This window comes from Pseudopipra pipra, chromosome 1 (assembly GCF_036250125.1).
Source record: "Pseudopipra pipra isolate bDixPip1 chromosome 1, bDixPip1.hap1, whole genome shotgun sequence".
NCBI lineage: Eukaryota > Metazoa > Chordata > Aves > Passeriformes > Pipridae > Pseudopipra > Pseudopipra pipra.
Window position 1 is genome coordinate 35,346,889 of NC_087549.1, and position 13,585 is coordinate 35,360,473.

Below are 13,585 nucleotides of genomic sequence, written 5' to 3' on the forward strand. Positions count from 1 at the left end.
TTAATATCTTTGTCAAGGACATAGAGAGCAGGATTGAGTGCATTCTCAGCAAGTTTACAGATGACAAGGGGAGTGATGGAGTTCATATGCTTGAAGGAAGAGGTTCCATCCAGAGGGACCTTAAAAGAGTTGAGGAGTGGGTCCACGTGAACTTCATTAAGTTAAACAAGGCCAAGTGCAAGGTCCTGCACCTGGGTGAGAGCAATCAGCCATGGCTGTGGAAGTGCTGGATGAGTGTGTGATGGGTGAGGCAGTGGACATGACCCTGTGCTTCCTTCGATAGCTCAGCTGGTAGAGCGGAGGACTGTAGGCTCCCTTCCACGGCCATCCTTAGGTCGCTGGTTCAACTCCGGCTCGAAGGAGTGTCCTTTTGGCTCTGGCCCAGATCCTGCAGCACCGCTGTGTTTTTGGCCCTGTTCAGAGGGCAGTCCAGCCTTGATCTCTTGCCTAAGTTTGGGAAGTTGACCAACCATGGCATTTTTGGTTGAGCCCTTGGTGAGGGATGGTGGTTCTGAGTCCTGGAATTGTCTGGGGTCACATCCAGCAGGAAAGTGAGTGAGTCGATGGTGGTGTAAGAGTGAGGTCAACAGAACGTCCAGGCCTTGGGACCAGGGCAGCCTGAGTCAGAGACGGATGTCTGAGAGGGGAGAGGCCCTCAGAGAGAACCTACAGGGTGGGGAATTAGCTCAAGTGGTAGAGCGCTCGCTTAGCATGCGAGAGGCAGCGGGATCGATGCCCGCATTCTCCAGTGCTTTTCAGTCCACTTGCCTGGACACAGGGATTTTTGGCAGGGGCCCATGTCATATGGAGGCAGTGAGACCTTGTCACGCACTGCAAAGAGGAGAACAGCATCCAGGACTATGGCCATGGCACCATGGGCTGTGACTGGAAGGAACAGATTCTCCCATTTTCCTCTGAGTATGATCAATGGGATCCAGAATATTGTGCCCATCTTTGGGCCCCCATGAATAAGACAGACATTGACCAAGTGCAACAGCCTTAGAATAAGACCACCAGGACACTTGTTAGCACCTGCCCTTTGAGGAGAGGCCATTGAATGTGGCCTTGTGCAGATCCTGAATAGGAAAGGACTGTGGGGGAGATAAGCAAGCACTTATCAGAATGCCTATCAAGAAGTTATTGATTCAAGAATTAGGCCTTTTACTGTGGTTATTGGTGGAGGAATAAAACACAACAGGCCACAGTTGAAGCAGGACAGGTTCCATTTTTTTTCTCTCCCATGAGAAACTGAAAACCTAAAAAAGCTAATATCTCAGACACTTGGCAGAAGAGAAAAGGAGTGTTTCCATGCTAACAAGATAAGGTGTAGTTAGCATCTTGTGATGCAGGATAGCACTTTTCTGGGACCAGCTTCCTTATCTTGGATAACTATCTCCAAACCCAAGTTTTAGACAACATTTCACTTGTCTCTCTGGCAGGGGAGAGGGGGATCAAAACCATGAGACTCCCCTAACCCCCTTCTGAAAAGCTGGAGAATAACAAAATGTGTATGAGAGAGGAACAGTCAATAATAGTGCAACTGAGAGGGGCAGGGTGTGCACCCACATCCAAAGGAACCAAACCAGAGACAGCGCTGGAAGTCTGGGTGGTGGTCCGGACCTTTTCCTCTATCTTCCTATCTTTCCTTCTTCTTCTCTTCCTCTCCTTACTAGTTTAAATTGCTGCTGCCAGGTGCTGTTCAGAAAAGTTTAATTCAGAAAAGTTTAATTCAGAAAAGTTTAAAACACTGTTCTGCCATGGGCTGTTTAGAAAAGTTTAAATTACTGCTGCCATAAACGAAACTTTGTAATTGATCATTTGGAGTTGTTTTGCCTTAATTTAGCCCAAGGGTATCCTGAACACTGATCGTGTCAGAGTGAGCAGTCCAGGACTGCTCTCTAGGGACCTGACATTTTATGTCTATCCCAGAACAAGTGGTCCAGGATGACCCTCTCAGTAGCTGACCTCAGGTCAGCCAGGCAGGAGAAGAAGATTGTCCAGGAGTCCTGTGCAGTCTCCATGCTTGGAGGTTGGCATGATCTGAGTGGTTGAAGTCTTGAGCAAGACACTGAGATCCCTAATCTGGGGCTGCTTGGAGGAGAAGGTATACATCGAGATGCCCTGAGGACTCACTCAAGCTGAATGCTTTGAGAACACAGTCACGGATGGAGAGCAGGGAGTGGACCCTGATGGTCCACCAATAATTTCTGCTGGTGGAGTGGAGGACTGCCAGTTCTCTTGCATGGTAACCATTATATCTCATCCAGGCATCAAGTACCTGAATAGGTCTGAATGGCCCTGACCTGCCTCACATGGGGTCTTCACCTCCACCCATTATCACAGGAGCTCTCTTTATGTTCACTTCTGGGCCTTCACTCTCTTTCCGTGCTCTTTCTAGCTCAGTTATGGCCACAGCCATAGCAATATCAAGCCAGAGAGACCCTGGATCCAGATGTGATGTGCAGATGAATCTCCTACATTGACCTAAGCCCTGGCTTGTCAATCTGGACCTGACTGTCAGTCACTGGACATGATCATCACTCTGATCTGTGCAGTGACTTCCTTGCTTGCAGCTGTCCCTGTCTTGCCATGATTATAATGCCATCTGTTCTGGATGCTCACTTGGAGAGAGCCTCCATGGCTGGGCCTGTCCTTGTGAGGAGCTGTAGGCTTGACAGACGATGTGATCCAAGGCAAGTCTTTCTTATTTCCTGCAAAGGAGAGTCATGAAGACACGTGGGAGTGGTGTGAGCTGAATGGTTGGATGAGTGTGTGATGAGTATGTGAGGTGTCCAGGTCACATGCTTCCTTCGATAGCTCGGCTGGTAGAGCGGAGGACTGTAGGCTCCCTTCCACGGCCATCCTTAGGTTGCTGGTTCAACTCCGGCTTGAAGGAGTGTCCTTTTGGCTCTGGCCCAGATCCTGCGGCACGGCTGCCTGTTGGCCCAGCCCACGTTGCTCCTGTTCAAGGTTAGCCCAGCCTTGAACTGTTTCACTTGATGGGGGAGATGAAGCAGTTTTGGGTTAACACTGGGCAGGGGATGGTAGAACCTGAGCACTGGGACTTTCAGGGATCACCTCCAGCAATAAAGTGAGTGGGTGCATTGGTGGTGTGAGAGTGAGGTCATTTGGGGGCCCAGCTTTGGGTGCACGGTGTCTTGAGTCAGAGTGGGTGTCTGTGAGGGGAGAGGACTTCAGGCAGAGCCTTGCAGAGTGGGTAATTAGATCAAGTGGTAGAGCGCTTGCTCAGCATGTGAGAGGCAGCACGATCAATGCCTGCATTCTCCTATGCTTTTAATTCCCCTTGCCTGCATACAAGGCCTTTTGCCAGGGGCTGTGGGTGCTCGCAGTATACGCAGAATACAAAGAGTAGGAGACCATCCAGGTCTGCAGTAAGAGCTTCATAGGCAGTTTAACAGAGGTTTCTCCCTCTTTGCTTGAAGGCATCAAATGTCATCTCAAGTACTGTATCCAATTTTGAGATCCCTTACGCAGAAAAGACATCAATGGAATAGATGTGGCCCTCTAGAAATGGCCCTCTGGAGGGCCAGCAGGAATTTTCTGTACAGGGAAGATCAATGAAATTCAGCAATCTCAGTGGAGGGCCACCAAGAATCTCAAGGCATGGATGATTTCTCTGTGTGGATGGACTGAGGAAAGTGGGTATGATCAGGCTGGAGAAAAGGAGATTCAAAGTATGACTGTATGACATTCTGTATGACCTTCAGGCTTGCAGAAGGTTATGGAATAGAGGAATGGCTATATATTTGTTTGATGCTTGACCAGAGGGCAAAAGACAGCAGAGTGAAAGGGAATGAAGGGAAGATGCAACCAGATATAGGTAAGCTCTGTTTGAGGAGAGTCCAGCTGTAGAAGATGAAATCCAAGGAACTTCTGGAATGGTTCTGTTTGTGGCTTGCATGATAGGATGGGCTAAAGGGATTGAGCAAGGTGTTGTGATGTTGGAGTTGAGTCTGTTTGAAGCAGGATGTTGTAAGAGAGGCATGATGCTGTGCCGTGGCTGTGGAAGTGCTGGATGAGTGTGTGATGGGTGAGGCAGTGGTCATGGCCCTGTGCTTCCTTCGATAGCTCAGCTGGTAGAGCGGAGGACTGTAGGCTCCCTTCCACGGCCATCCTTAGGTCGCTGGTTCAACTCCGGCTCGAAGGAGTGTCCTTTTGGCTCTGGCCCCAGACACTGCTGCACCGCTGTCCAAGCTTTGGGACATTCCTTTCGCAAGAGAAAACAACCAGCAAAGGCTGCCCAGGGTGAGCCCTGGGCAGGGGATAGTGGTCCTAAGATTTGTCTTGTAAGGGGGCATCTTCAGCAAGAAAGTCAAGGGCAAGTGGGTGGTAGTGTGAGAGCAATGCCAATAGGAGGCCCAGGCTTTGGGTGCAGGGCATCCCAAATCAAAGGTGGGTACCTGGGAGAGGAGACAACCCGAGATAGAGCTGCAGGGTGGGGAATTAGCTCAAATGGTAGAGCGCTCGCTTAGCATGTGAGAGGCAGCGGGATCGATGCCCGCATTCTCCAACACTTTTCCTTCCCCTTGCCTAGACTCAGGGTCCTTTGGTGAAGTTTCCTTGTCTTCTGGAAGCTGTGGGAAGCTTGCATCAAACCTGGGCAGCATAGTAGATGACAGCATCCCAGGCTTCTCTGACAGCATCAAGGCCTCTGGATTGAGGGAAAGTATTCTGTGACTTTCCTCATTATCTGATAGATGGCATTTAGAGTAGTATACCTGTTATAAATACATTTTGTCTGGGAGAGAGTTAGTTTTCTTCCTAATACCTATGTTTTGGATTTAGAGTGTGAATAATGTTGAAAACACACTGATGTTATAGTTGTTGCTAAGCAAAGTTTACGCTAAGTCAAGGACTTTTCAGCTTCTGACACCACATCACCAGTGAGGAGACTGGGGGCACAAGAAGCTAGGAGGCACAGCTGAGACAGGTGAATATACCATACCATGTCATATCATGTTCAATATATAAACTCGAGGGAAAGATGGCTGGGGGCCACTGCTTGGAAAATGGCTGTCTAGGCATCATTCAGCAAGTTTAGAAAAATTATGTTGTACATCACTTGGTTTGTATGTTCTAATTCTGTTATTATTATTGACATTTCCCCCTTCCTTTTCTGTCCTGTTTTTCTCAACCCACAAATTTTCCTTTTGCTTCCAGTTCTCTCCCATCTCTCATGCAGGATGGAGCGTGTGACCGGCTGTGTGGTGTTCAACTGCCTGCTGGGTTAAACCATGACAGCTCTTTTTGGTGCCCAGCATGGGGCTCAAAGGGTTTAGATAATGACAAATCCGACCAGAGTATGTTAAAACAAATTTGTTGTAAGCATTCATCATTTAGTTTAATAGTAGTTGGTCCCAATGTTGATTTATTTGGTTTCAGAGGTGTTAAGTCTGTTCTCAGAGTTGCCTTATGTAGCATCTTACTTGCCGTATATGTTCCCTGTTTTGCTGTTTATCACCTTTGGGGACTGGGTTAAGGTTATCATGTTGTCGTACTTTGTAACACTGGCTTATGATATGATAAAATCAATGGTTGTGAGACTAATCTGGTATTTGTAATCAAGTATTGCTGTTTTCTCTGTACTTCTAGAGCCATCTATTGGAAACTATTCTTAATTACATCCTTTACCTTTCCGCCCCGGAGAGCCAACCTATGGGGCAGACACCTTCCTCCATCTTCCCCTTATCCTTCAGGCTAATTACAATAGCTTTTGAAAACTGAATATTGTCAGGATGTTCAAACTGGTATGTTCCTATTGTTAGATCTCCTGATTGTATTTCAGGCCTTGTTTAGGCTCAAACAACTATTTAAGAATACCAGTCAGATATTTGCCCTGAGGCTGAACAGTTATGAGTGGCAGGATGTGTGTGATAGTATGGACAAGTGCCTAAGACAGAGGGCATCTCTAACATTTTGGAATTTCACTCCTGAACAAGTGCAGAATCCTGAAAAACTAGTAAAATATTTGGGAAAAGGATGCTATTGCCCTGGTAATTCCAGAGAGAAACAAATGCCTGCAATGTGCTGGGGCCTGGCTCAGGCCTAGCAAGCCCTGTTCAACACTAGTCAGTAACAACAAGGAGAAGAGAAGGTCTTTGTACCTGACAACAAAATGACAGGCACTTTGGCTATCCCAGTCCCAGTGACAGACACTGCATGTGAACCGAATAACCAACCTGTACTAATAACAGTTGCCCCTATACACAAGAAGAAATATTGGAAGTAGAAGTCAAATCTTTTAATAAGGGATGAAGGAGCTGCTTCTAGGAGTGAACAGGAGGAAGAAGTGGACAATGCAGACTACTCCAAAGCAGGGCCATTACAAGAACAAAAGGAGGAAGAGAGTAAGCTGCTGAAAGTGGAGGAGGAAAAGGAAGAACTCATAAATGAGGTGGTTACTCAATTCATGAATTTTACCTTTTTTATTTTTCCCCAGTTTTCTTCCTCATCCCACTGCAGGGGAGGTAGGGAGGGAGCAACTGTGTGATGTTTAACTGCCTGTGAAGTAAAGACATGACAGTGCCCAACTCTGTGCCTCTGTGTAGAAGACACACATGAACCAAGTGCAGTGACCAGGCCACCAGGACACTTGAGAGCAAGTGATCTCATGTACAGGAAAAACATTAGTGAATGGAAAAATGTTAGTGAAGGGCCACAAAGAATCTCAAGGAATAGAGGGATTTGTCTTTGTGGAAGAGCCAAGAACAGTAAGAATTTTCAGACTATAGAAGTAATCTGAAGGCTTACACATGTTCTTCATGCTTGTAGGAGATTACAGAGTAAAGGAAATGCTATCCTTTGTCGATACTTGACCAGAGGGCAGAAGACAGCAGAGTGAAAGGGAATGAAGGGAAGTTGGGGAAGGATCTGGGTAAGCTGTGTGTGGTAGTGAGGAGAGTGCAGCTATCGCTGATGTCCAAGGAAGCAGGGAGTGTTTCTGTTTGTGGCTTGCATGATTGATGGGCTAAAGGGATTGAGCAAGGTGTTGTGATGTTGGAGTTGAGTCTGTTTGAAGCAGGATGTTGTAATAGAGGCATGATGCTGTGCCATGGCTGTGGAAGTGCTGGATGAGTGTGTGATGGGTGAGGTAGTGGTCATGGCCCTGTGCTTCCTTCGATAGCTCAGCTGGTAGAGCGGAGGACTGTAGGCTCCCTTCCACGGCCATCCTTAGGTCGCTGGTTCAACTCCGGCTCGAAGGAGTGTCTTTTTGGCTCTGGCCCAGATCCTGTGGCACTGCTGTGGTTTTGGCCCTGCCCCAGTGGCTCTCTTTCAAAGGGCTGCCCAGCCTTGAGTTCTTGCCTCACTTTGCGAAGACAAACAGTCAAGGCAGACTTGGTTGAACCCTGGGCTGGACGATGGTGGTCCTGATCACTAGTGTTTTTCATGGCCACCTCCAGCAGGAAAGTGAGTGGGGAGGTGGTGGTGTGAGAGCAATGCAAATGGGCCTCCCAGGCTTTGGGTGCAGGGCATCCTGAATCAGGGTGGGTGCCTGTGAGGGGAGAGGCCTTCAGGCAGAGCTGCAGGGTGGGGAATTGGCTCAAGTGGTAGAGCGCTCGCTTAGCATGAGAGAGGCAGTGGGATCAGTGCCCACATTCTCTAGAACTTTTCCTTCCCCTTGCCTGGTCACAGGGCCCTTTGGTGGGAGTCCCATGTCCCCTGGGAGATGTGGGAGATTTATGATGTGCCCTGGATTTACAGAGGACAAGGACATCCAGGGCTGTGTCAAGAGCACTACAGCAGTTCAACAATGGAGCTGACTTTCTTTGCTTGACAGATCACAGAATCATAGAATAGCTAAGGTTGAAAATGACCTTTAAGATAATCAAGTCCTACCATCGACCCAGCACTACCACCTGATTCATCATTAAATCATGTCTTCAAGTGCCATAGTGACATGTTTTTTAACACTTGCAGGGATGGTGACTCCACCAATTCCCTGGGCAGACTGTTGCAATACTTTACAACTGTTTCCATGAAAATTTTTTCCTAATCTAAACCTCTTCTGGTGTAACTTGTGGCCTTTTCCAAATTTCATCTCCAGTACTGTAAAAGACACCAATGAAGTGGAGGAACTTCAGTGGAGGGCCACCAAGTATCTCAAGGAATGGAGAGATTTCTCTTTGAGGATGGGCTGAGGAGAGTGAGAAAGTTCAACTTGGAGAAAGAGAGAATCAGAGGTCTTGTTCACCACCCTCCAGCATACACGAGTAGAGGAGTGTCTGTATATTTGTCTGGTTCTTGACTGTAGAGCTAAAGACAGCACAGTGAAAGGGAATAAAGGAAAGTCACAGCAGGATATGGGTAAGATCTGATTGACTGTGAGAAGAGTCTAGCTGTAGAAGATGATGTCCAAGAAGCTTGTGGAGTGTTTCTTTTTGTGGGTTTTGCATGATTTGATGGGCTAAAGGGATTGAGCAAGGTGTTGTGATGTTGGAGCTGAGCCTGTTTGAAGCAGGATGTTGTAATAGAGGCATGATGCTGTGCCTAAAGCTGTGCTGTGGCTGTGGAAGTGCTGGATGAGTGTGTGATGGGTGAGGTAGTGGTCATGGCCCTGTGCTTCCTTCGATAGCTCAGCTGGTAGAGCGGAGGACTGTAGGCCATCCTTAGATTGCTAGTTCAATTCCTGCTCGAAGGAATGTCCTTTTGGCTCTGGCCTAGGTCCTGTGGCACCACTGACTTCTGGCCCTGCCAAAGTGGCCTCTTTTCAAGAACTGTCCACTGCTGAGCTCTGATCTTTAGTCGTGAAGACAACCAGACAAAATATTTTGGGGGAGAACTCTGGTCAGGGAGTTGTGGTCTTGACCACTGAGTTTATTTGGGGTCACATATAGAAGGAATGTTGTTGGTGGTATGAGAGTAGGATGATGGAAGGCCCAGGCTTTGGGTGCAGGGCATCCCGAATCAGGGGTAAGTGTCTGGGAGGGGAGAGGACCCTCAGGCAGAGCTGCGGGATGGGGAATTAGCTCAAGTGGTAGAGTGCTCGCTTAGCATGCAAGAGGGAGCGGGATTGATGCCCGCATTCTCCAGTGCTCCATTTTCATGTGTCCCATTGCCTAGACACAAGGTCCTTTTCCAGGGTTCCTGCGTCCTCTTGGGGCCTTGAGTGCTTGCAGCCTACCCACAATACAAAGAGTAGGAGAACATCCAATTCTGCATTAATAGCAGCATGGCCAATCTAACAGGGAACCTTGTTTTCTCCCACTTTCCTTGATAGATGTAAAATGTCATCTCAATTAATGTGTCCAGTTTTGAGATCCTGTGTATTGGAAAGACATTAATGAAATGGAGCAACTTCAGAAGAGGACCATCAAGAATCTCAAGGAATGGAGGGATTCCTCTAAGTGGATGGGTCAAGGACAATGGGAATGTTCACCCTGGGGAAAGAGAGGTTTGGAGGGCTTACACATGACCTTCCAGTTTGTAGGAATAAAGCAATGACTCTCCTTTCATGTGGTACTTGACCAGAGGGCAAAAGACTGCACAGCGAAAGGGAATGGAGGGAAGTTGTAGCAGGATATGGATAAGCTCTATTTGGCTGTGAGGAGAGTTCAGCTGTAGAGGATATCCAAGGAGCTTGTGGAGCTTTCTGTTTGTGGTTTGCATGATTTGACATGCAAAAGGGATTGAGTAAGGTGTTGTGATGTTGGAGTTGGGGCTGTTTGAAGTTTGAAGCAGGATGTTAGAATAGAAGCAAGATGGTGTGCAGTGGCGAGGGAAGTGCTGGATGAGTGTGTGATAGGTGAGGTAGTGGGCATGGCCCTGTGTTTCCTTTGATAGCTCAGCTGGTAGAGCAGAGGACTGTAGGCTCCCTTGCACAGCCATCCTTAGGTTGCTGGTTCAACTCTGGCTCGAAGGAGTGTCCTTTTGGAGGGTCCTTTTGGCCCAGATCCTGCTGTGCCGCTGCCTTTTTGGCTCTTTCCAGGTGAATTACCTTCAAAGGCTACTCAGCTGTGAGCTCTTGCCTGAGTTTAGGAAGATGACCAACCAAGGAAATTTTGGGGTGAGCTGTAAGATGGGGATGGTGCTTCTGAACACTAAGGTTGTAAGGGGCACCTCAAACAGAAAAGTGAGTGGATGAGCTGGTGGTGGTCTGAGAGCAATGCCAATGTGGGTGCAGGGCCTCCTGAATCAGTGGTGAGTGTCTCTGAGGGGTGAGGCTCTCAGGCAGAGCTGCAGGGTGGGGAATTAGCTCAAGTGGTAGAGCGCTCGCTTAGCATGTGAGAGGCAGCGGGATCGATGCCCGCATTCTCCAATGCTTTTCATTCCCCTTGCCTGGACACAGGACCCTTTGGTGGGATCCCTCTGTCCACTGGGGGCTGTGGGGAGATTTATGGTGTGCCCAGATTTACAAAAGACAAGAACATCTGGGGCTGTATCAAAAGCACTACGGGCAGTTTGACAGAAGAACTGATTTTCTCTGTCTTTGCTTGACAGTTCTCAAATATCAAGCCCAGTACAGAAAACAAATCCATGAAATGGAGCAACCTCAGTGGAGGGCCACCAAGGATCCCAAGGAATGGAGATTTCTCTTTAAGGATGGGCTGAGGAGAGTGAGCATATTCAGCTTGGAGAAAGAGAGATTCAGAGGACTTGCACATGACCTTCTATTGCTTAGGTGTAGGTTATGGAACAGTTTTGTTTAGTTTGATGCTTGACCAGAGGGCAGAAGACAGCAGAGTGAAAGGGAATGAAGGGAAGTTGGGGAAGGATCTGGGTAAGCTGTGTGTGGTAGTGAGGAGAGTGCAGCTATCGCTGATGTCCAAGGAAGCAGGGAGTGTTTCTGTTTGTGGCTTGCATGATTGATGGGCTAAAGGGATTGAGCAAGGTGTTGTGATGTTGGAGTTGAGTCTGTTTGAAGCAGGATGTTGTAAGAGAGGCATGATGCTGTGCCATGGCTGTGGAAGTGCTGGATGAGTGTGTGATGGGTGAGGCAGTGGGTATGGCCCTGTGCTTCCTTCGATAGCTCAGCTGGTAGAGCGGAGGACTGTAGGCTCCCTTCCACGGCCATCCTTAGGTCGCTGGTTCAACTCCGGCTCGAAGGAGTGTGTTTTTGGCTCTGGCCCAGATCCTGTGGCACTGCTGTGTTTTTGGCCCTGCCCAGGTGGCTCCTCTTCAATGGTTGCCCAGCCTTGAGCTCTTGCCTCAGTTTAGGAATACAACTGGACAAGCAGTTTGGAGTGAACCCTGGGCAGGAGATTTTGGTCCTGACCACCAGGGTTGTCTGCACCTCCAGCAGGAAAGTGAGGGGGGTAGGGTGGGGTGAGAGCAACGCCAGTGGGAGGCCCAGGCTTTGGGTGCAGGGCATCCTTAATCAGGGGTAGCTGCATGGGAGGGGAGAGGCCCTCAGGCAGAGCTGCAGGATGGGGAATTAGCTCAAGTGGTAGAGCGCTCGCTTAGCATGCGAGAGGGAGTGGGATCGATGCCCGCATTCTCCAAAGTTTTTAATTCCCATTACCTGGACACATAGGTGTCCTTTGTCCTCTTGGGTCTGTGGGGAGCCTTTGTTGTACCCAAAGACTGCATCAGGAGTAGCATAGGTCATTGGCACAGGCAAAACATTATCCCTCCTTGTTTGGCAGTAATTAAATGCCATTCAGAGTACTTCACATATTTCCTAATAAATTTCTTAATCACCATTATACTCTGTCACAGAGGTATCAACCTGTTGGAGCAAGTCCAGAGGAGGGACACCAAGTTAATTAGAGGAATGGAGCTCCTCTCCTATGAGGAAAGGCTAAGAGAATCCGTATTATTCAGCCTGTAAAAGAGAAGCTTTCAGGGTGACCTAACTGGGATCTTCCAGTACCTAGAGGGCCTACAAGAGAGCTGAAGAGGGACCTTTGACAAGGGCATGCAGTGATAGGACAAGGGGGAATGGCTATAGACTGAAAGAGGCTAAGTTTAGATTAGATATTAGGAAGAAATTCTTAACTGTGAGGGTGGTGAGACACTGGAACAGGTTGTCCAGAGAAGCTGTGGATGCCCCGTCCCTGGAAGTGTTCAAAGCCAGACTGGATGAGGCTCTGAGCAACCTGGTCTAGTGAAAGGTGTCCCTGCCCAGGACAGAGGAATGGAACTAGATGATATTTAAGGTCCCTTCCAACCCAAATCACTCTATGATTTTTTTTGTAAATAGTCTATAAAACAGGATCTTTTGAAACTTCTGAAGAAAAGAAATCCAGTATCTTTATGCATATTACTTCACTGTCAGACTGGAAAGCAGAAGTCAAAGTACAGTTCAAGTTATTATGCCAAAAAAAAGATTCTAAAGATTATTTTTGTATGGTATTGAAGATAAACAGACCTCCTTTGAAATTCTGCTGATTAGAAGCCTATTAGCTTTACTCTTTGATAAATTAGATTGTGTCAAACTCCAAATAAAAGCACAGAGAGGTACATCTGTCATGTTTATTAAAAAGTAAATTTTGCCCCGGGCTGTAGTAGTATGATTAATAGTGACTTAATTAATAATGGCAGGAAACTCAGAATCAGGTATTGCTGGTTTTATACCTTGTACTAAAGAATACCAGTTCAGTAGCAGATTTTTGGATTAGCATAAATTAAAAGATAATTAAAGCAAATCTATGAGACTGACTCATCATTTTATCTTGCAAATATTTACAGCTACTCCATTAAAAGTGAATCCCTCTGACATTTCCACTTTAGTCAGAAGCAGCCTTTTTTTTTCTCTAATTACTAATAGAGATGGAGAAAGCACCACTGTCAGTTTTGCCATAGATCACTATGTAAATCATCTGTATTCATGTTCAGCACTAAATAAAGTTAATTTCTTTCTACGTTCTTCCATGACAACTCTCTCCATTGGGGATTAAAGAAGGCCTACTTTACAGAAAATTAGATGTAAAAGCAACAGGAAGACATGAGGTTTGTTACAAAATATAGTTTCTGCAGCCAGGCTATACTATAAGGACACAGAAGGTGCAAGTCATGAGTGAATTTGATAATGTAGTAAGCTTTTTCCCCAGTGGTATGATTATGCAAGACAACAGAACAATGGGATGTCAACAGTTTTCCTTCCATTGTGTGAAAAGTTTGGACAGTCACTACGTCTGCCTTCATGGGCAGAAAGGAACAGAAAGGGGAGAAATGAATTTGTTCAAAAACATGGAGGACAGAGTTCTGGCAAAATTCAAGCTAAGCAATGACACAAGTAGACCTATTTCATAACCCCTTTCTGAGTTCAAATATATTCTTACATTTCATAGGAAAAGCAAGCCACATTAAAGTTTAACTGGTAATACAGTGCAACAAACAACACCCAGAATGATGCTGTAATAAAAGCTTTACAATATTTCTTAAACCTGAAAGTACATGTCTGATATATTTCACTGCCAATACAATTTATTTCACTCATGACATTTAAAGTTCTTTCTCTTTCAACAGCAGTCAAACAGATTTAGGAGCAAAATGACCCATAAAATCTTCTGGTCTTACTTCTAGGTCTTGTTACATTTCACCACTAAAATATTTTTCACCATTTTGATAACTTGTCTTTGGGTAAAACTTGTCTTCATGTCCTCTCTTCTTTTTCAATAGAGAA

The 13,585-nt window shown here is 46.7% G+C and overlaps 1 protein-coding gene and 10 non-coding genes across 11 annotated transcripts in view; 10 read left to right on the forward strand and 1 right to left on the reverse strand.

Annotated features, from left to right (window-relative positions):
* DNAJC5B (DnaJ heat shock protein family (Hsp40) member C5 beta) overlaps window positions 1-13,585 on the reverse strand; it is a 33,242-nt gene that overhangs the window by 18,907 nt on the left and 750 nt on the right. The gene's annotated exons all lie outside the window — the stretch shown is intronic.
* Window positions 274-362, forward strand: TRNAY-GUA (transfer RNA tyrosine (anticodon GUA)). Its single transcript is given in 2 exon segments — window positions 274-310; window positions 327-362. It is a non-coding gene; the product is annotated as a tRNA-Tyr (tRNA).
* TRNAA-AGC (transfer RNA alanine (anticodon AGC)) lies at window positions 676-748 on the forward strand. The gene has a single exon. It is a non-coding gene; the product is annotated as a tRNA-Ala (tRNA).
* TRNAY-GUA (transfer RNA tyrosine (anticodon GUA)) lies at window positions 2,808-2,896 on the forward strand. The gene is given in 2 exon segments: window positions 2,808-2,844; window positions 2,861-2,896. It is a non-coding gene; the product is annotated as a tRNA-Tyr (tRNA).
* Window positions 4,080-4,168, forward strand: TRNAY-GUA (transfer RNA tyrosine (anticodon GUA)). The gene is given in 2 exon segments: window positions 4,080-4,116; window positions 4,133-4,168. It is a non-coding gene; the product is annotated as a tRNA-Tyr (tRNA).
* On the forward strand, window positions 7,135-7,223 carry TRNAY-GUA (transfer RNA tyrosine (anticodon GUA)). The gene is given in 2 exon segments: window positions 7,135-7,171; window positions 7,188-7,223. It is a non-coding gene; the product is annotated as a tRNA-Tyr (tRNA).
* TRNAY-GUA (transfer RNA tyrosine (anticodon GUA)) lies at window positions 8,584-8,659 on the forward strand. The gene is given in 2 exon segments: window positions 8,584-8,620; window positions 8,624-8,659. It is a non-coding gene; the product is annotated as a tRNA-Tyr (tRNA).
* TRNAY-GUA (transfer RNA tyrosine (anticodon GUA)) lies at window positions 9,792-9,880 on the forward strand. The gene is given in 2 exon segments: window positions 9,792-9,828; window positions 9,845-9,880. It is a non-coding gene; the product is annotated as a tRNA-Tyr (tRNA).
* On the forward strand, window positions 10,204-10,276 carry TRNAA-AGC (transfer RNA alanine (anticodon AGC)). Its single transcript has one exon. It is a non-coding gene; the product is annotated as a tRNA-Ala (tRNA).
* On the forward strand, window positions 10,978-11,066 carry TRNAY-GUA (transfer RNA tyrosine (anticodon GUA)). Its single transcript is given in 2 exon segments — window positions 10,978-11,014; window positions 11,031-11,066. It is a non-coding gene; the product is annotated as a tRNA-Tyr (tRNA).
* TRNAA-AGC (transfer RNA alanine (anticodon AGC)) lies at window positions 11,387-11,459 on the forward strand. Its single transcript has one exon. It is a non-coding gene; the product is annotated as a tRNA-Ala (tRNA).